The sequence below is a fragment of the Hemicordylus capensis genome, chromosome 1 (assembly GCF_027244095.1).
Source record: "Hemicordylus capensis ecotype Gifberg chromosome 1, rHemCap1.1.pri, whole genome shotgun sequence".
In the NCBI taxonomy this organism is placed as follows: Eukaryota; Metazoa; Chordata; class Lepidosauria; order Squamata; family Cordylidae; genus Hemicordylus; species Hemicordylus capensis.
The window spans coordinates 228,339,834-228,362,064 of record NC_069657.1 but is presented as its reverse complement, the minus strand read 5'-3'; the positions used below and the strand labels follow the sequence as shown (position 1 = coordinate 228,362,064).

Below are 22,231 nucleotides of genomic sequence, written 5' to 3'. Positions count from 1 at the left end.
TGCCCCCATTGGGCACTACCACCCACCACATCCCACTCTAGGCCACCCCTTTCCCCCTGACATGAAGCTATACTTTTGTGGAAACCTCCATTATTCCCTATGGGGAAAATCTTAAAGATTTAAGATTTGAAGCGCCAACTTCAAAAATTCACCCAAAATCAGCCCTTTGTCCAATTCATCTGAAATTTGGATGGTAGCTTGCACCTATTGGTCAATACCACCCCCACCCACTTGTTTTGCCCAGGGGCCCCTTTTTTGATCCAAAACATTTCAGATTTGGATCATGTAAGTTCGGCCCAAAAATGAAATTGGTGTGTTTCAGATGGGTTAATTTCAAACAAAAAACAAATGGGAGTAGATAGATAGATATAAGTTTATTCGGTCACTGACCAGCAAACATTTACAATAAACCAGTACGTATTTTACAAATAGTATAACAAAACCTGGCCATAACAGAGATAATATCAGTATCCACATTAGTTAAAAGATAATTTAAATAAAATTCATCAAACCGGCCAGGCAAATTATCTAACATAGGAGATACGAGTCTTAAACCGGGTTCACTATAAAAATCACAATAAAGAATAACATGCCAGGTGGATTCTATAACCCCTTTGCCACATGGACAAAGTCGTAAAAATAGCGGAACTCCCTTAAACCTGCCATCCAATACTGCTGTAGGAAGAACATTTAAACACGCTAAAGTGAGGGCTCCTCTAAATTTAGGGACAAGCACCACATCAAAGTACTTAGCTGGTTTAAGATTAATAGGTTGACTCTCTAAGTATACACCCTGTTTAATCCATGCACCTTCTTGTTGAACTTCTATATCCAGGACGTGTTGCTTAACTAAGTTCCAGGCTTGCTCAGTTCCTACAGTATGCAAATCCTCTATGGAGAGGCCAAAAAAAGAAAATTTACTCAACACAGCTCATTTCCAGCTCAAATTAAAACCATCATTCATAGCCAAAGAGGCTAAACCCGCCTGTCCAAAACTCAATTTTAACCAAAATCGTAAAATACAGCACCAGTATAAGGATTCCAGCCTAATGCGCCCAACTTCTCTTCTGATGAGAGCATTCAGAGCACAACATGGTACCTGCAAAATGCATCTAATAAACTTAGTCTGGATAGGCTCCAGTAGGGCAAAATTACTTGCAGGTCCCAGTTGGGCTCCCTATAAGAGCAAAGGCATATAAGAGCAAAACCAAATACTTTGGCTGTATAAAGTCTCACTGTCGCAGGTATAAAAGCAGTACCATGTGTAAAATGATAAGAATTGAACTAATTGAGCAGACTTCCTGATGGAGTTAAAATGGACATTTCTAGAGTCAACAGAGTGAAACGTAATTCCTAGATACTAGCCGACCCCGCACAGAGCATCTGTGCAGCGCTTTGAGGCCGGCTGCTTCCCCCTCCCTCTTCTTCCTGCCCCGGTCTCTCCTCTCTTCCCCTTCCCTCCGGTCCCACGCTCTCCAGCCCTCCTCTTCTCCCATTCCTTCCCCCACACAGAGCCTTGGCAGGCGGCCAAGAAGGACCCCGCCGCTGCTGTTTTTTTCTCCCTCCCATCCGCCCGCCACTGCTTTTCTCTCACCCGCCCACCACCGCCACCTTTCTCTCCCCCCCGTCCGCCACCGCTTTTCTCTCCCCGCTGCCGCTTTTCTCTCCCCCCTGCCTGCCCGCCTGCTGGCTGGCCACCACCAACACTTTCTTGCCCCTCTCCTCCTCACTTCGCTGGAACTCTCGCAGCGTGTCGTGAGACTAACCTAACCCTAACCAGCTAAGAGAATTAATTATATAGATTTAAAGGAATTAATCTGCTCAATCTTGTGTCCTTGTATGGACCAATTATAATGCCTAGCTCGCTTGGCGAACACTAAGACTTTAGTTTTACTATAGTTTATTTCAGTAGACTCCTGGTTACACAATTATGAAAACAGTCTTAGGTCACGCTTAAGGCCTACAGGTATCTGCGACATAATAGCCATGTCATCCGCATATAGTAATAAGGAGACATGCCTATCGGCTGACTTTGGTGGATGAATAGAAATGGTGGACAAACAAGTAACCACAGAATTAACATAGATATTGAACAAAGTAGGAGCAAGTATACAGTCCTGACATACTCCTCTAAAAGTTGGAATTTCCAGTGTTAACTGTCCAGTTGGGCCATAACAAACTTTCAAATAAGTATGCTTATACAGACTAACAATAAGTTGGAGCATCTTTTATCTGTGCCAAGATATTTCAGTTAGACCACAGTTTCTCTCTAGAAACCGAACCAAATGCAGCTTTAAGATCAATGAATGCTACATAAAGTGCTGAACCTGGGAACCTAGAATACTTCTCTGACAGAAATTGAAGGATAAAAGCATGTTCCGTGGTGGAACGACCCTCCCAAAAGCCTGCCTGCTCGATAGCTAAAATGTTACTTGCCTCGATCCAGTCTAGAAGTTTTATCAAAAGATGCCTTGCATAAATTTCACTAATAACATTAAGTACAAGTGAAACTCGGAAAATTAGAATATCGTGCAAAAGTCCATTAATTTCAGTAATGCAAATTAAAAGGTGAAACTGATATATGAGACAGACACATTACATGCAAAGCGAGATAAGTCAAGCCTTAATTTGTTATAATTGTGATGATCATGGAGTACAGCTCATGAAAACCCCAAATCCACAATCCCAGAAAATTAGAATATACCATGGAACCAAGAACACAAGGACTGTAGAATAGAACAATATCGGACCTCTGAAAAGTATAAGCATGCATATGTATTCAGTACTTGGTTTGGGCCCCTTTTGCAGCAATTACTGCCTCAATGCGGCGTGGCATGGATGCTATCAGCCTGTGGCACTGATGAGGTGTTATGGAAGACCAGGATGCTTCATTAGCGGCCTTCAGCAATTCTGCATTGTTTGGTCTCATGTCTCTCATCCTTCTCTTGGCAATGCCCCATAGATTCTCTATGGGGTCAGGTCAGGCGAGTTTGCTGGCCAATCAAGCACAGTACACTGTATACTTTTCAGAGGTCCGATATTGTTCTATTCTTCAATCCTTGTGTTCTTGGTTCCATGTAATATTCTAATTTTCTGAGATTGTGGATTTGGGGTTTTCATGAGCTGTATGCCATGATCATCACAATTATAACAAATTAAGGCTTGACTTATCTCGCTTTGCATGTAATGTGTCTGTCTCATATATCTGTTTCACCTTTTAATTTGCATTACTGAAATTAATGGACTTTTGCACGATATTCTGAATAATTCTAGAGAATCCAAGGAATGCCTAAATAAGTGGTTAAAAGGAGCAGACTGATTTGCATTCAACTCTGTTAACATCCTGTATACTTGATGTAAAAATATACATTTTAAAATTCAGCTTTTCTGCTTTCTGTATGCATTAGCAACATTCACATATGATGCAGCACTAACTGCATTTTTAGTGCCAGTGATGAAAACGCAGGTGGACAGGCACCTTTTAACGCAGTGATTCTCTTTATTTAGCAAGGGGAGAGTAACTGGCCCTGTCCACCCCCAGCACAGTACTTCCAGTGACTGTTGCTGGTGTCTGTCTTATGTTTCTTTTTAGACTGTGAGTCCTTTGGGGACAGGAAGCCATTTTATTTATTTATTATTTCTCTGTGTAAACCGCCCTGAGCCATTTTTGGAAGGGCGGTATAGAAATTGAATAAATGATGATGATGATGATGATGATGATGATGATGATGAAGGATTATTGTGAGGAAAAACAAGATAAAGATTGCAAAACACTGTACATCCAGGTTGCTATATAAATAACTTAAAATAAGCCAATGTGAATCTTTCTAGACATCTGTTTAGTTCTTACCACAGTCAGATGACAAGACAATTGGCAGATGACAATTACCCTACTTGTTACATTGGTTGTTCTGCATCCACCACATGGAGAAGATTATCAGGCTCACAACAACCCTATCTGGTAGATTAGTCAGAGGGATAGTGGCGGCCCTATGATGAAGAACACAGTAGGGATGGACCCAAACCAGTCCGGAGGCCATTAAAAAGGCCTCCGGACCGGTCCAGACCAGTCCGGACCTGGGCGGTCCGGTTCGGGTGGGGGGGTAGCTTTAAGAGTGGCGGGAGGGTTTACTTACCCCTCCCGCCGCTTTCCCGCTTGCCGCCGTAATCCTAAGAGTAATTGGGGTGGCAGGACACCTCCCTGCTGCCCCTTCCCCGACGTTGCTGGCAAAAACTCGCAGCAGTCCTTTGCGCGCGCGCACGTCACAGAGACGCTCTCTGTAGAGGCGTATCCAGGTGCAGAAGTGAGGAGCATGCCCAGCGGAGTTGTTACAGCTGTAGAAGGTAGACTGCTGAGCAACTGAAGTGAATATGCTAACTTGTGCAAAGGTGTATTGGTGCAAATACTCCATAAAATGATTTTTAAAGCAAAGAGGAATGGGTGCTCAGGTAAACACCCAAAGCTAAAGCAGGGGCACTGCAAGAAAGCAACTTAGAGATCTTACCATGTGAGTGGCTGAAGCAGGTTTCCTGGCTTGTGCAAAGATGCATTAGTGCAAATAGTCCATAAAATATATATTTAAAGAACAATAAAGGGGAAATTAAGGCACATGTGCTGGAGAAAACCCAGTGCTAAAAGTGGGGCACCTCAAAACGTGTTGTATATTCTCACAGCACATCTGAATGGTCGAGATAATTTTCAGAGAGGAAATAATTAAAGAACACAATGAGGCTGTTCTCAAACACAGTTTACCCCGAGCTAGGGATGCTCAGCCCAGGTTAGGCTGCTCATGAGAACTACCGGGATTGGGTCCAATCCCGGTGGGGCAATACCACCCAGCCCCACTCTTCACCCCAGCTTTTAGCCAAGGTAAAGGTGCAAGTGCTCCCTTGCTCCCAGTGACTTGCTTGTGTGTGAGCATGGGCTGCTTCTAGCCTAGTCACACAGAGAGAGACAGGTGCCTAGAGAGCCCATCTCTTGGGGGAATCCCCCAATGCAGGGTTTCTTAAACTTAGGTGCTCAGATGTTGTTGGACTACAACTCCCAGAATTCCCAGCCACAAAGGCCATGTCTGGGGATTCTGAGAGTTGTAGTCCAACAACATCTGGGCGCCAAGGTTAAGAAACCTTGCCCCAATGTAATGGCCATGGTGCATGCTACATTGTGGGATTCATGGGACAAGTTCCCAGCCCAGATCCCTCCTCCCTGCTCTGTGCTTCATGGATCAGGGCTGCTCATTTGGGCATATGGAGCAGCCCTGATCATCTGTGGGGAAGGTAAACCTTTTGGAGCCTTCCTCGCCCGCCCGCCCACCTGCTCTTGGCAATTGTGAGAATCACCCCATTTTATGATTGCTATCAATCCAGCACAAGTGTATTCTATAACTAGCTGCTGAATGAAGGACAAAAAGCCCTCTGACCCAGCTGTTGCTTAGCAGATGATCATGGATGCTGTCTATGACCTTGTCTTTACCTGACAGACTACCAAATATCAGAAGTGCGCACAGCTCCCAAACTAGGGTGGGAGGCCTCTCCTACTCAATTAATGATTGTGTGAACTGACTTAAAGTATTATTGGCGGGGGGATGGGAATGAGAAGGAGTGATGTGTAGGCAATGACAGAAATTATCAACACAAGTGATAAAACAGCAATTTTGGAAGAACAACTGCCACACCATCATGGTATTTATATTCCCTTATGGAGCCAGCGTTATTTTGGTATTTTTGCTGCATTGCAAAGCATTACAGGAGTCACCCCAAGTAAGCTAATCAGAACTGTTTTTCGTCAACCTCTCACCACATGCTCATCTACTCTGTCAATACCAAACCTTTCTGGCAGTCGCTGTAGAAGTTAAATATTAGCAAGGGCCATTCCTCTCATGGTTCACCGAGCAACAGCCTTGCTACGTTTCACCATCTCCGAGTTTCTCCTTAAATAAGATCTTACCTCCTGAAATGTTGCTCTTTTCTTTTCTTTTGGAGAAATTGTTTTCAGCTCTTTTGTTCTGTGGTGGCTGAGAGAGGAGCAGAGTCAGCCACGACACAGGAACAAGAACAAAGTGAAGAAGAGCCCCTTTCCCAAACTGACTCAGCTCTCTTTCCCAACAGATTGACCCACAGTTTAAGGTCCACTGATTTCCCTCTTGGACAGTCACCATGAGCATTGCACTGTAAAGAATGCAAAGCCATAAAACCCCATCATCAAGGGGAGCTGTGATTGGCAGTATTTTTCACAGGGTGGAGCCTTGCCCTGCACAGTGCAGTGAGTCTCAAAGCAAAACTTCTTTGGTGGCTCCATCTTCCTGGTGATTTTCCTTGCTCTGCCCTTCACATTCAATGCAATTATTTGTAGACTACATCCTCATTCGGTTTTGCACTTTCCTATCCTGCTCCAAGAAATGTTTTGAACAACTAACTCTGGACATTTAGAAGATTAACCAGAAATTATCAGCACTTGCTCTGGTGTGAATTATAGAGTTTACCAAAACGTACACACAACCCCTCTCCCCGCCCCCGACCAGGAAGATTCAAAGAACTACAGCCCAGCAGCACCTAGCTTCGGACAAAGAGGCTGATCAGCTCCCCTTCATAGGCCAATGATCAAATGGAAGTCACACATCTGTGTTCCTCCCTTCCTTTACTTGACGGAGAAAAGTCAAGGGTTGCTGTAGATCAATGCTGATTCTTGGAGATTCCTGGAGACTCCAGGCCAATTCTGCTGGCAACCCTAGCTGAAAAATAAAACAAGGATCTATAGAAGTGAAATATTATTAAAGCTTCAGATGGCTTTTAAACTACAGGACAAGGTGAACCCAGCAGTTCACATCATGCCTTTAATTACAAGGTAGGTTTTGTTGGGAATTCTCTGTGGTGAGAGAATCCCTTTTTCATTATAGCAGAGTGCACAGAGGCACAACACAGCAGAATTTGCTTAGGCATGCGTGTATGCTGAGAGTAAAGTAACTTGGAGCCAATTCATAGTTTCAAATTAATATATAAGGCATTTATTAAGGAACTCCATTCTAGATAGGAAAGTGAGGAGTTAGGATCTCTAATCTATCTATCTAGCTGGATGCAGATGGATTCTGCATCTTCTCTGCACACATGGTGTAGGGAGAGGAGCTTGCCATGTTGCAAGGTAGAAGAACAGGTAGGGAAGAGAGGGAGGAAGTGAGTTGCTGGAAGGAAGGAAGTCCCTGAGATTAGCAATCTACATTCCAAATGGATAATGTCAGAGTAGTAGAGAAGGGATGACCAATGTCTTGACCCTCTAGCCCTCTGACTCACTAGTCTGTCCTCCACTGTCTGAGACAAGAGACAGCACAAAGTCCTTAACTCCCAACAGGTTTCCCCTGGAATCATCATAACAATAGTCATCATTACCTTGTGCTCAGCCATGACTCTTTTGTCCAGGGTCATGTCTAGTTGCCAGTCTAGGGGGGTGCTGGTGCTTAGGACATGGTCTCACTCTCTGTACTATTACATTTCATTCTACCTCTGTTACTTCCAGGATCCTAGAAAGCCATCAGTAGTCAGTCAGCTTGGCACCTTAAATGTAAAGAACAAATACTGATGCAGGGAGTAGGCACTGGTACATTGGACTAGGGATGTGCAAACTGGTTCGATGTTGAGTGTTTAACAGTTCAAAGCTGAGCTGAACCACCCCCGGTTCGGCTCAACCCTGGACTGAACCCCCCACCAGCTGTTCGAGGGGTTCACAAGCATTTTCTGTAAAACAAAAAAAAGTACATACCCTCTCAGAGGGGCTTCTCTGAGGCTGCAGGGGTGGAGGTGGTGTCTGCAGAGATTCCCCCCCCTTCCCCCAACGACCTCCATTTTGCTAAAAGGTGCCTGGTCTGGGCATTCTTCGGCCCATTCCTTCCCCCATCGCGGCACCCATCTTGGAGGCCATCGTGGATGTGCAATTGGCCCTTGTGGCCAGGCCATGACCCAGACCACGCAGAGGACTACTGTGCATGCGCGAGGGCCTCCAAAATCTGCGAGGGGGGGAAGGCCTGGAATAGGCCAAAGATTGCCCAAACTGGGTGCTTTTTGACATAAGGAAGGCTTGCGAGAAGAAGGGGGACTTCTGTAGACCCCTCCCCCCACAGCCTTGGAGAATCCCTCTGGAGGGAGTAAGTACTAAAAAAAGCAAATTAACCAAAAGTGTTTGTAACTCCCCTAAACCGAACTGTGGTGGGTGGGTTTCCAATGCAGGGCCAAAACTGAACTGGCCCAGTCCAGTTTAAGTCTGGTTCAGACGTGAACCAAACCAGACCAGCCGGTTTTATGCACACCCCTATATTGGACCTGTCCACACAACAGCATTCCACAGTATCAGCTGAAGTGTTGTCGAGTTCTCCTCCAAGACGCTTCTTCTTCTGCATTGTCTCTTTTAACATGGCTGTTGGTACATGTTGCTACACTGGGAACAATGCATAGTGCTAAACTGGAAAGCATAAAAAGCACTTGAGAAGAATCCCTCAAGACAGAAAGGGCAATTTTGCTTCCTCTGAAAAGTTGATGCTTGTCATGCAGACAGTATAGCTTATGCTGATAATTGGTTGATCACTCTCAGGCCTCTTTCTTGTGTTATGCTGGTGGCATGGGGAACTGCTGCTGCACACATCTTCCCAACATCACCAAGGTAATGTGAAAAAACCATGGCCTCCTCCCAGGGGAGGCTGTGCCCTCTCCCCCAAGCAAAACAAATGCCCTTATTAAGAAGTGAAACTTACAGCTTAATCAGAAGAAAGAGAGAGGGAGCTTTTTTCTCTGAAGAGAAAGGAGCTTGCTTCTAGAGATGTGCAAATCGATTCGGGATCGAATTGGGGTGATTCAAATGATTCAAACTCAAATAGAATCACCCTTAGAACAAAGGGCCTGATTTGAGTTCGAACCCAATCAACCTTGATTCGAGCTCAAATCAATTTGAGTTATTTGAGTGCCATTTTGTCTCTGTGTTTTTCCTTTGCTGATTGGTTTTCTAGCACTGCCTTCTGATTGGCTTGAGATCTCCTTGCTTCTTAGTTGGCTTGTTGCTGTTCAAATCAAATGTTGTCATGGGCAACTGTGCCCCCATTGGCCGTGGAGAGGGAGGGAGGACACCAAAGGAGGGATTTTCAAAATATACAGTCGGGACTGCGTGGAAGCAGAGATACAGAGAGCCATTTTATACCTCAGAAGAGGAAATGGATCAGAGAGGGAGAGGAGACGGATCAGAGACAGAGACTGCAGTAGCACCGAGAGCTGAGACTGGTGGTGGTGGTGGTCTGGGCCGGCCTGCCCACCCCAGTGAATAGAGAGAGAGGCTTATCTGATTCTCTCTCTTTTTGATTCCTTTTTCCCCCAGTGCCAACAAACTGCTTTTTTTCTTTCTAATTTTTGCTACTTGTACTAGCAGATCCAGTGGCTTTCACTGGGTGCTGCTTTGAAATTAATTTTCTTCTCTGCATTTTTTCTTTTTTCACTCTTTTCTTTTTTCTTTAACTGGGTGCTGCTTTGAACGTTTCCTTTCTTCTTCCTTGTAGCCCCTAGTGGGGCTATGATAACTAGGGTGCTATGATTTTATTATTATTATTATTATTAGTTTGCAGCCCCAAACTGCACCTTTTCTTCTGATGTCTGTGTGCCGGATGGATTCATTTTTGGTTTTTGTAGGCTGGTGTATTCTGTCTGGTGCCCAGCCCTACAGGCTATCTGTTTTCTTCAGGGGTGTATGTGTGTTTGTTTTGATTGTTTGGGTGGGTGGAGGCCTGACTAGTGCCTACCTGCCCTCTCCCCAGCCACTGAGTTTGAGTTTCTTTATTTTGGAGGCTGCTGCGCCTGTGTGACTGGGTCATGACCTGGCCACGCAGGGTCCAACTGTGCAGGTGCAGGGGCCTTCAAAATGGCTGCTGCACAGGGGAATAGGCCCAGAAAGGGCTGAAGACGCCCGAACTGGGCGATTTTTTAAAACGAGGAAGGCTGGTGGTGGTGGTGGGGAACCTCCATGGAACCCCTCCCACCGCCATCTTGGAGAACCCCCCGGAGGAGGTAGGTTTTACAAAAAGGCTCGATGAACCCCCAAACTAGGGGGGTGTTCGGTCTAGGGTCAAGTCAAACCAGGGGTGGTTCAGCTTGACCCTGAACCTTCAAACCAAGTCAGTTTGATGTCAAACAGGTTTGGATTCGGGTCTATTCACACATCCCTAGTAGAGAATAGAAATAACTTAAGCTATTATACCACAATAAAGTTATTTTCTTTTGTTTTGAATTTTAAAACTGTTTCAACTGCAACTACTTCTCCCCACATTACCACTCGGGTGCAATACCAAAGTTAGTGTTAGGAACCCAAAGCAGGATTTAATTTGGTGGTGGCAGCGAAAATATATAAAGGGTTTAAAATAAATAAAAGGGTCACAAACATATTTACTATTAATTGTAATATTTATATATTTTAAACACTAAACTCCCAATCCCAATATCAGGGGAGTCCTTGACAGAGACACCAAAGTGGGTTGGGTGGTACGGTGTGATGGGTGCTAACTACCATCCAACCCATTGAAGAAGTGGGCAGGTGGACTATTTTTAATAAAATTTTAACTTTTCCCCCAAGCCCCCATATGACCCTATGGGGTTTTTTTGGGGGGGAGGGTTAAACAAAAGTTTAAAATCCTGCTTGCCCATTTATTTTGTGTATTGGGTGGTAGGTAGTACCCATCGTGCTCTACCACCCAACCCAATTGGGTGTCCCTAAGACCTACGCATAGGAAATAAAGAGGATGATTCGAGTTCCCCATTGTCCCTATTTATTTATTTATTGTTAGATTTTTATTCCGCCTTTCATTAAAAGAATCCCAAGGCAGTTTACAAATCATTTAGAACAATATAAAACTATTAAACAGTTAAACAATAAAAGTATTTAATTTTTTAATATATGAATAAGAATGGCCTATGGCTGAATGACTCAAACAGATTCAAGTTGATTTGTCAAAACAGCAAATTGCCACTGTTTTGATGAGTCAATTCAAGCACTTGTGATTCAATTTGAGCTTGAATCAAATCACAAAAACTGATTCGTGCACATCTCTATTTGCTTCAGCCCCTCTTTTCTCCTGCTGTAGCCTCCTCTTTTCAATGATTGGCCAGAATAGGAGCCAGTCAAGCTATCCTGTCTTCTGATTGTTTGGGGGCTCACTTAAGGACCTCCCACTCTCAATAAAAAATACACAGCCTGTATATTGTTTTTCACCCTTTTCCCCTGAAAAAAGGTTTAAAAGGTTAACACACATACACACACACACACACACACCCCGACTGATTGTCACAGTGTGTGTATTTATTTATTTTTACTTTTTTCCTTGGGTGTAGCCCCCAAACAATCAGAAGTCAGGATAGCTTGACTGGCACTTTTTCTGACCAATAATGGATGACAAGAACCTGCAGCAAGCTCCCTTTTTTTCAGAGAAAATGGCTGTTTGTAGTTCTTCTGAATAAGCTGTAAGTTTTCCTTCTTAGCAGATACATTTGTTTGTTTGGTCGCTTCCTCTTTCCTTTACTGACTGACTGTTCCTGTCCCGTGGCTTTCCTTTTCTTTGCACTCAACCCCTACTCCAGCTCTACCTTTCCCCTTCTGTTGCCCAGTGAGGCTTTCTTTTCTTCTTCTTTCATATCCCCTGCCCCACCCCGCACTGCCACCCCTTTCCCGTTCTTTTGCCCAATTGGGGGTATTTCTCTGTGGCGATGTTGCTGTGTGGTTCTGTAAGAAAAGACTGAGGCTCAGGCTTGCCAGCTTGCTCAGCTGCAAGGAGCTGGTTGTGCAAGTCATCATGCTGTGGAAAGGTGTTTGCACTGGCGCTGAATTGGGTACTTGATTTTCCCAGAAAGTGGGGGGAAGGCCCCAAGGGATTCCCAGTATGGGAAGAGAGCTGGTCTTGTGGTAGCAAGCATGACTTGTCCCCTTAGCTAAGCAGGATCTGCCCTGGTTGCATATGAAAGGGAGACTTTTATTTATTTTTATTATTATTATTTTATTATTATTTTTACATTTTTATCCTGCTCTTCCTCCAAGGAGCCCAGAGCGGTGTACTACATACTTGAGTTTCTCTTTCACAACAACCCTGTGAAGTAGGTTAGGCTGAGAGAGAAGTGACTGGCCCAGAGTCACCCAGCTAGTTTCATGGCTGAATGGGGATTTGAACGCGGGTCTCCCCGGTCCTAGTCCAGCACTCTAACCACTACACCACGCTGGCTCTCTACACTACACCACGCTGACTAGAAGTGTGAGCACTGTAAGATATTCCCTTTAGGGGATAGAGCCACTCTGGGAAGAGCATCAGGTTCCAAGTTCCTTCCCTGTCTTCTCCAATATAGGGCTGAGAGAGATTCTTGCCTGCAACCTTGGAGAAGCCACTGCCAGTCTGTGTAGACAATACTGAGCAAGATAGACCAATGGTCTGACTCAGTATATGGCAGCTTCCTATGTTCCTGTGATTAATAACTGGGATGTACTAAGTCGAATGACAAGAATGCACATTGGAAAAGTGGGGGCTTCCTGAAGTTCCACTGGTAATACTGGGAACCACTGATACTAAGTGACATGCCTGGCTTCTATAGAAATAAATGCATTACTTTTGAGTATATCCTTTCATAAAAATAAGATATGACAGTAGCAAAGTAAGGTACATAAAACAATAAAAACCAACGATAGCATAAAAGAGAGCCAGCAACTATTGTCTAACAAAGATTATGAAGCTGTTCACATGTGCGTGCAAAACTGGGCTAAGGAAGGCCAGACCAGTTTTGCACATGCTGTGTACTGCTGGGATCGGGCCTGATGTTGGCACCCCCGCGGCAGTAAGCCCACTCCAAGTCACCTTCCAAAACAATGGACCGGGTCTCACGATCAGTGAGACCCGGTTGGGGGCAGTGAGCGGGAAGAGCGGGCTAAGCCCTGGGCGGCTGGATCGGCTGCCCACACGAAGCCGGAGCCCACACGAGTGACGGGGTGATGGAGTGCCCACATGGGTGACGGAGCCGGCGGGGGGTAGGGGGAGTGGGGGCCGTGCGGCCCCCGCAAGCCCCAGTATGCCCTGCGCGAGCACACAGGGCATACTGGGGAGACCCCCGGAGCCGGGAGGTGGCTTTTCACCTCCCGGCCGGGGGTCTACTTGTGAGTAGGCGCAGCGTGAAGACGCGCCGCAGCTACTTGTGATCCTAAAAAGCAGGTTTGCTGGAGCACTTGCTCCACAAACCTGCTTCTTAGCAGGAGTTCTCGAGTGGGTTACCCGCTCAAGAACCACCGGGCTTGGCTTCGAGCCCGGTGGTTCTTACGGTCAACAAAAATCGGGCTAGCCTCTCTTAGCCCGATTTTTGTTGATCGTGAGAATCGCCGCAATATTAGGAGAGAGAGCAATCTCCTAACCCCGTTTCTGTGGTTGTCTGCCAGTCATGGCTGCTTGCAGCCAGGTCTGGCCAACTGTGGGGCTCGCAGTCAGCTTTGGGGGGGGTCCCCCATAATGCACCATGCACTTGCACAGTGCATTATGGGAGCTCCAGGGGGGCAGATGCATCTGGCACCCCAACCCCCTAAGCTACCGGCGGCAGCTGGTAATCATCTGGGCAGGTGATACGCCTGCCCAAAGGACAACACCAGATCATCTGGTAGGAGGTAAGCTTTTTAGGGCTTCCTCCCCACTAGCCCTCTTGCCCTTTCTCACTACTCATGAGAAAGACTAGCATCAAGACCAGCATCAAGACTAGTGAGAAAGACTAGCATCAACAGCAAGAGACTAGCATCTCTACTATCCTACCCACCACTGCCTCCTCCTCATGTCAGTATTCCTTCTCCCAGAAACTGGGACAACACTGATGTGGAGGGATCATTAATGTTTGCTCCTCACAAGTGCTTCTCACATTCCCTGGCACTTGTGTGGCCTCCACAATGCCAGCATAATGTAGGGAGGGTTGTTAGAGGTTTAGGCTTCCAGAAACGTGAGATTAGCACAGTATCAAATCCTCTATGCATGTATGCTACATTGTCCAAAGTGCTTTAAAAGTTCATCCAAACTTTTCCAAATAGCCTTTAAATATATGTATATATTTTTAAAAATTTTAAAAATATATAATCTAGGGTTATCATGAATTTTTAGAAACTCTGCTTTCCTGTCAACTTTTAGAAATGCATATCATTGCTAAATATTCCATATTTCTAGAGATGTCATCCCCTGTCCCCCGCCACCTCCAAGTTGGTGGTTGCTAACAGAAGGAACATGGCTCTACTGAGATATGAATTATTTTTGCAGATACAGTTCATATTTTCAGCATGTAGCACTCTGCCTGTGCTTTCAGGGAATTTCAAATTTTCTCCAGCATATTCTTTCTCATACAACAGCGATCTTTGCTATTATTATTATTTTTTTAAGCAGAGGTCACTTTGGCCAAAAACAAACAAAACTATTTGATGTGAGAGCCATTTCCCATTTTGCTGACCAGTACTGTGCTCTCCTCAGTGCTGGAAGGGCCTTTAAGAGAGACAGAGAGGCTATTCACACAAGCATGCAAAACCGGGCTAAGGGAGTCCAACCCGGTTTTGCACGCTCGTGTGAACCACCAGAATCGCGCCCGATCCTAGTGGCTACATGGTGGCAAACCCGCCTATTGAGCCACCCAGTTAAATGCATTTTTTAAATTGTGTGTCAGCCACGGCTGCTGGCAGCCACAGCTGGCACACTCGGGGAGGAGGGGGGGATCCACTGCACACTTGCATGATGCATTATTGGGGCATTATTGCATGGTGCATTACTGGAGCAGCATGTCCTGGCACCCTGAGCCTGCCCAGGGACTTCAAGCAGGTTGTCTGCGGGTGAGCTCTTCTCATGGATCATGAGAAGAGCCCTTGAGTCTGATTTTGCTCACTAATAGATAAGCCCAGACTGACCCTTTGTTGATGATAATCCAGGTTTTCCTTCAGGAAAATGCATGCCTGCCCAGTGGGTTCTGAAAATGTTAAATCAGGCTTTGGAAGAATCATAAAACATGTGTGAACGCTTCTCACCAAACTCACACCAAACCCTGTCCTGCCTTAGTCTCCTAAATGAAGAACTGTGAGGGAAGCCAGTTCTGGGCTCACTGACAGTGTATATTTCCACAAGCTTGCACTTCTTTTGTATCAAAAACAAATGCAAGCACTTGCATGAATCATCCGCTAGGCTTTTCAGAAGCAAGAAAGGAGGAACATCCCCCACCCCACACACAGTGGATAAAACGGATATTTGTGAACCTGCCACAGATTTGGCACAATGGCCTGTGAAGAAAGGAGTCACATCTGGGCAGGGCGGGGGGAGCTGCTTATCAACATATACCACAAAAAGTATATTGTGCCAATGGCCAGAATATACTCGAAATGCAGAAGCTCTGGCAGACTGATTTTGGACTTCGCAGGAAAGCCCCAGTCCATGCCTCTCCCTGGGCCTGCCCAGCGCACACACCCTGCTTCCTGCTAATCATGTTTCCCTTCCACGGAATCTGCATTCCCCCCTCTGGCGTCTTTTCTTGCTGGACACACACAATTACAACCTTGTGTAAAAAGCAACTGAAGGTTAAAGCCAAGGAAGGTCTTGTCTTCTGTGCTCGTGTTGTGCCTTATGGCCTTGTGCTTTGTTTCATGTTTCCCACATTTATGGCTAAAAGGCCATGTGTTTTCAACCCAGGGCTGTATGATGGGGTCACAGAGGGAAGGTTGATTTGCCGGTGGAGTCAGCTCTGTGTTTTGTGTTTTAAATTCCTCTCTCTACATTGAATACTAATTCCCATGGTGTCACATGAATGACATTGAGCTGCACTAGGAGGTTGCCTGGCGTGTCTTTGCCAAAGCTGCAGTTGCATTTCCTAGCTACACCACAGCTGCACTCTCCCCACCTCCTCCCCCTTCCCTGAAGGAATGACCTATATTTAGTGCTTTGTATTTTTGTCCTCTTCTAGGCCCACTGCAGACTGAACAGAGGGGCTGTAGCGGAAATGAGAATCACTTAAAGGTGGCATCTTTTCTCTCTCCTCTACGTGGGCAAATTTGATCGCTCCCATGCTGTGTGCTGCTGCAGTGGCAGGCAATGGGATCTTTCATGGGAATTCAATGTTACCCAAGCCGTTACAAATTGACATCAGCCACAGGGAAAGATCTATGTAAGCAGTTCCTGATTTATATTTGATGCTAGTGGTAGATCTAGTTTTGCAGATATTGGATCAGACCAAGGCCTAATGAGTCCAGCATCCTGTTTCCCAACCAGATGCCTTTTGGGATGCCCACAAGCAGGAGACAAAGGCATCCACACTGCTACCCTGAAACTAGTATTCAGAGTCATACTGCCTCTCCGCACGTCTGCACAGAGCTTGTTTTCATGTTGTCCATGTTTCACCGAATGAAGTCCTTCGGGAACAGCATCAATGGCAAGAGTACAGACTCGTCATCTAAGGGCACTTCAACAGGCTATGTGGAGACTTAGCTGACAGGGTTACCAGCTTTTTTTCCCCCTGGCAGGATTCCTATATTTTGAACAGCTGAATACCATGAAGAAAATCTGTACCTGCATCACTGTATTTTTAAAGTGGGGAAAAACAGCACCTCTTGAAATGTTGTTTCTCATGCAGCAGTTGAAAAGCACAATGGGGAAGGGAGACTTTTTGTGTGGAATCTCATCATGTTCACTGCTAGTCCACATGGTAAGACCAAGATAAGGCTCAGTGCACAATCTCTCTCTCTCTCTCTCTCTCTCACACACACACAGAGCACTAATATTTTTGCCCTACTTGCCTAGAGCTGACTAGTAGGCTCAGTGCACAATCTCTCTCTCTCTCTCTCTCTCTCTCTCACTCACTCACACACACACAACACTAATACTTTTCGCACAAGTTGCCTAGAGCCAACTCTAGTAGGCCTCTCTCTCTCTCTCTCTCTCTCTCTCTCTCTCTCTCACACACACACACACACACACACACACACACACACACACACACACACTGCCCTAATACTTTTCGCCCTAGTTCTGGTTTTGTATACCTAAATCAGTCTTGGAGAAGCTGCCTTCCACATACAGTTAATACATTCAAAGATTACATCAGTATGTAAGTTTCTCATCACTTTTTTTTATCAGTCCACTGAACACTTTGGGTCAAACTAGACATGACAGTAGAAGTCACGTTTGTTTAATCACGACCTTGGCCTGTTTGCATATCAAGTGGAGAGAGAGAGAGAGGAACCCTTTCCTGCCTTCCCTCCCCAGGATTTACTGCCTGAACTCTTCTTCCCAGCTAGCCTGATATAATGTTGATATCAAAAATTGAGTGTGGAAGAAATTTGGGAGGGTTTAGCATGCCACTCGCTTTCACTGCTTAAGCCCTCATTCATTTTGTCATTATTCATTAAATTAATGTTCATCCCATCACAACTCCTGCTGTTTTTCAGCAGGAACCCCCAGAGGTGCACCTAGATAATTTTGGCACTTGGACCTAAAAGCTTTTGCCCCCGCCCCCACTGGAAACCCTCCCACAAGTTAAGCATCACCCCCCTACACACACACACACACACACACACACACACACACACAGACAGTATTTTTAACACATTAGTTCTTGAGGCAACAAACAGCAACTGAACTCACAAGAATGTACGCATATAAATCTGGTATATTTAGGCAAATATGCATTGGCAGAAACATTTCAACATGCAACGTAACATATTCCCATCCCACATATTCATATCCCACTCCCCCCACCACCACTAAAGCAGAGGTCACGCTCGGCCACACCACCTGGAACAGACTAAAGAGAACTTGGGGGTCCCCAAGGGGTGTGGAGACCCTGGAATTGGGCCTAGAGGTCCAGGGGTAAGAGCACCTCTGGGAACCCTCCTATTCTTTAAACTATTTAAAGTATAGAAGGCATGTCAGAGTGCCTTCTGCAGACACATTCTGGCAGTTATTATGTTCCCCTCACCACACACACACACAATGTCCCGAATGTTGTACTGGCCTGGGACATTGTGGAGTGGGGTGGCGGAGGAAGGCAGGCACCAGAGAAACATGGCAGCCTCCTCTACTGGACACCCCCCCGACTCCTATGCCTGGATTAATGCAATGTTTGGGATATAGTGTGGGTGAGAAACATAGTAGCCATTAGGAAGCAACTGCGGAGATGAACTCCAATGTTCCTTTTATAGTTTAAAGATTGCTTAAAGAAAAGCAAAAAGTTCACTGCAGTGCCTTGTTACAAAATGAGGGAAGTGGGACCTTCTCCTGCCCTTCTTCCCCATGGTCCATCACCTGAACTCTTCCCCCTCGCCTGTCTGCCTCTAGTGCCAGCAGGAACCTAGACTTAGAGAAAGGTGCCTGGGGCAAAGGATCATGGGGCTGTATTCTGAGGGACTGATCACCTGTCCTCACTTGCAGGCCCCCCTTTGATATTCATATCAGCCCCCCTAACCTTCTTTATATATGAATGACTTGGATAAGACTGTCAGAAAAAAAGATCAAATGGGAGCTCTGCAGAGCTTGCTTAGTCCTTTAACTACAAAACTAGTATTTAACTTGAGTGCTGTAGGCTCTTGTCTATCAAATGTTCCTGCAACAATTGGATTTTCTTCCTTCCCTCAAGCCATCAGCTTGTTAGCTCATTTCCTGTCTGACTGACAGTTATGTATGAGTCCATTACAAACATGAACCCTTTGAAAAACTTTTAAATATCCCATGTAACCTGTCTGTGTCTCTGAATATATGTCCTACTCAACTGAAGCAAATATTTGTGCCATCTGGTTATATGAGTTTATCTGGTTATACGCTGTATACTTTATTTGTAAATACTGTAGCATTTAACAAGTATGGACCTCCCACAAAATGTTGTTACATATCCCTGGTGTATATGTGTTACTTGAGCCTGCAGCTGAGCGGAGCATGGTGGAAACACAAAAGTTAGCAACAAAGACAGGAATCCCTGCTTTAAATTGGATCTCACTTCATTTGCAAATTTTATTTTTATTTTTTCCATTTTCTGGGTTTGGGGTGGGGGGCACAGCTCCTTTTCATCCAGCCCTAAAGTTTCAAGTGTTAGTTAAATGGTCAGGTCTACTACTACTACTACTGATATGTATATAACGTTCTTCATGTTTAATGTTTTCATCAATACAGTTGGCCCTCATTATCTGTGGTTCCAGCAACTGCAGTTTTGCAGGTGAGGTCCTGGTTTCCATATCCTCAGGTGCAAAAATAGGCTATTTTTGACTGTCCACAGTTTTAGGGCCACCAGAAAGGACTTTAAACTATTTGCTCACTAATCATAATTCGGATGTTATTCATATTGTGGCCAAATATTGTTATATAATATGCAAAATGCATATAAATGTAGTCTGATTTTATATGATATGATATGATGATGATGATGATGATGATGAGTTTTAAATTGTATTGCTAGTCTATGACCGAAATAAAGTTTTACTTACTTACTTACTTCCAGAGTAATTTCCAGTGTCATTTCTGGTCTGGAGGCAGCACAGAACCATTTTATGGCCTTAAAAAAAATAATCCCACAATTTTTTGCTAAAATTGGAGGAACTGGCTTTTGGTGGGGGGCATTGCTGGAAAGCTGGGGAACAAGGTTGAGTACTTTATTTCTCTTATTTATGTGTTCAAATATACTAGGGAGCTGGTGTGAAATAACAACAATAACAAATAACAACAACAACAATACATCTAAAACATCAAGTAAAATAAACCATCTGCTGTACATGGACGATCTGAAGTTGTATGGAAAGTCCCAGTCAGAAATTGAATCACTGCTAACCACTGTTCGGATATTCAGTAGCGATATAGCAATGGAATTTGGACTAGACAAGTGTGCTGCATTAATAATGAACAGAGGAAAAATAAGAAAAACAGAAGGACTAGAACTGCCCAATGGAAGCAACATCAAGAACCTGGAAGACAAAGAACATTACAAATACTTGGGCATTCTCCAGGCTGATAACATTGCACACGCTGAAGTTAAAAGAAAAATTGGAAGTGAATACATCAGGAGAGTTAGAAAACTCCTAAAGTCCAAACTCAGTGGCGGGAACACCATACAAGCTATAAACGCCTGGGCTATACCTGTTATCAGATACAATGCAGGAATAATAGACTGGACCCAGGCAGAGCTAGAGATGCTAGATCGTTAGACCAGGAAAATAATGACCATCAATCATGCTCTGCACCCCCACAGTGATGTAGATCGGCTATACCTCCCTCACAGCTCAGGTGGAAGAGGAATGCTGCAAGTCCATCAAACAGTAGAGGAGGAGAAAAGAGGCCTTGCAGAATATATAAAGGACAGTGAAGAAGATGCACATAAAATGGTCAATAATGAGAAACTCTTCAACACCAATGAAACCAAGCAGGCCTACAAGAAAGAACAAGTCAAGAACCGAGCAGAAAAATGGAAAAACAAGCCACTGCATGGTCAATATTTGCACAATATAAGTGGAAAATCAGACATCACCAAGACCTGGCAATGGCTTAAGAATGGCAACTTGAAGAAAGAAACAGAGGGTTTAATATTGGCTGCACAAGAACAGGCACTAAGAACAAATGCAATAAGAGCAAAAGTCGAAAAGTCAACAACAAACAGCAAGTGCCGCCTTTGTAAAGAAGCAGATGAAACAGTGGACCACCTAATCAGCTGTTGTAAAAAGATTGCACAGACTGACTACAAACAAAGGCATGACAAGGCAGCAGGGATGATACACTGGAATGTCTGCAAAAAATACAAGCTACCTGTAGCCAAACATTGGTGGGACCATAAAATTGAAAAAGTTGAAGAAAACGAAGATGCAAAAATATTATGGGACTTCCGACTACAAACAGACAAACATCTGCCACACAATACACCAGATATAACTGTAGTCGAGGAGAAAGAAAAACAAGTTAAAATAATCGACATAGCAATACCAGGGGATAGCAGAATAGAAGAAAAAGAAATAGAAAAAAATCACCAAATACAAAGATCTACAAATTGAAATTGAAAGGCTGTGGCAGAAAAAGACCAAAATAATCCCAGTGGTAATTGGCGCCCTGGGTGCAGTTCCAAAAGACCTTGAAGAGCACCTCAACACCATAGGGGCCACAGAAATCACCATCAGCCAATTACAAAAAGCAACTTTACTGGGAACAGCCTATATTTTGTGACAATATCTATAACAACAGCAACAACATTGACAATAAAATTCTGGCATCCCAGGTCCTTGGGAAGGACTCGATGTCTGGATAAAACAAACCAGTCAATAACACCTGTCTGACTGTGTAAACAAGAAATAATAATAAAGTCAAGAGCAGAGGACAATGAGCATCTGCTGTGTGCTCCTTTCCCGTCTCTTCCCATTTGCTCCCTATCCCCTTCCCCTTCCTATCTCATAAACATTCTGAATCAGCTGAGCATGTCTGAATCATAGAAGCTAATCAGAGCTATTTGTTTAACTTGTAGAAATTCAAAACAGATCTATTTCAACAAATCCATGGAAGCACGTCATATGGAAGACAGACTATCAGAAGAGACCTTTCCCAAATAAACAGAGTAAGTCTGGGCTTCACTATTAATGAGCAAAATCTTCCATTGTAAAGTTAGGGGGCAAATGACCCAACCATGGTGTTGCAATTTCATGTGTGCTTTTCAGCTTCTGCTCTTTGTAGATCTTCCCACAGATTCATTAAGAAATGGTCACTTGTTCACGAAGCAAATCTGAGCTACAAAATTACTCTTCCAGCACAAATACAGCAAAGGGGAAGCTTTGAGAAACTCAGTAGTTTGGAGGGAGGTTGAGTGAATAACATAATAAAATGCTGTTCATAATACACAGGCACCCCTTTGCCTGTGTCATTACCATTGTTCTCAGTCTGCCCCCCGCTTAATTATTTGTAAATAGGCCTGTGAATGAATTGGCAACTTATTGGTGGATGACACCTTTCTCTTGTGCCTCCTCCCCACCCCCGCAGAGATGCACCTAGGTGATTTAGGAGCCTGGACCTTTGGAGTCCCCGCTCCCGGGCAAATTAAGCATCATCATGCTTGGTCAGGTAACCACACTACCCAGGACAGACTAAAGAGGATTTGGAAGCTACTTCCCTTGAAGCTACTATTTCACCTGCAGGTGGAAGCTTACGAATATTATATGGATACATGGAAGCTTTTCCCCATGGGGCATAGAGCAGCTTTGGGGTACAATATTAAT

General features: G+C 44.6%; 1 protein-coding gene across 2 annotated transcripts in view; it reads right to left on the bottom strand.

The window, feature by feature from the left end:
* RAB17 (RAB17, member RAS oncogene family) overlaps positions 1-22,231 on the bottom strand; it is a 74,390-nt gene that overhangs the window by 25,724 nt on the left and 26,435 nt on the right. Inside the window, exon 1 of one of the 2 annotated variants that reach the window (XM_053286254.1) lies at positions 5,948-6,170. The exons of the other annotated variant lie outside the window; for it this stretch is intronic. The gene's annotated coding sequence lies outside the window, so the exon portion shown is untranslated. Of the gene's footprint in view, positions 1-5,947; positions 6,171-22,231 lie in introns of those variants that run through there. 2 annotated transcript variants of the gene reach the window in all.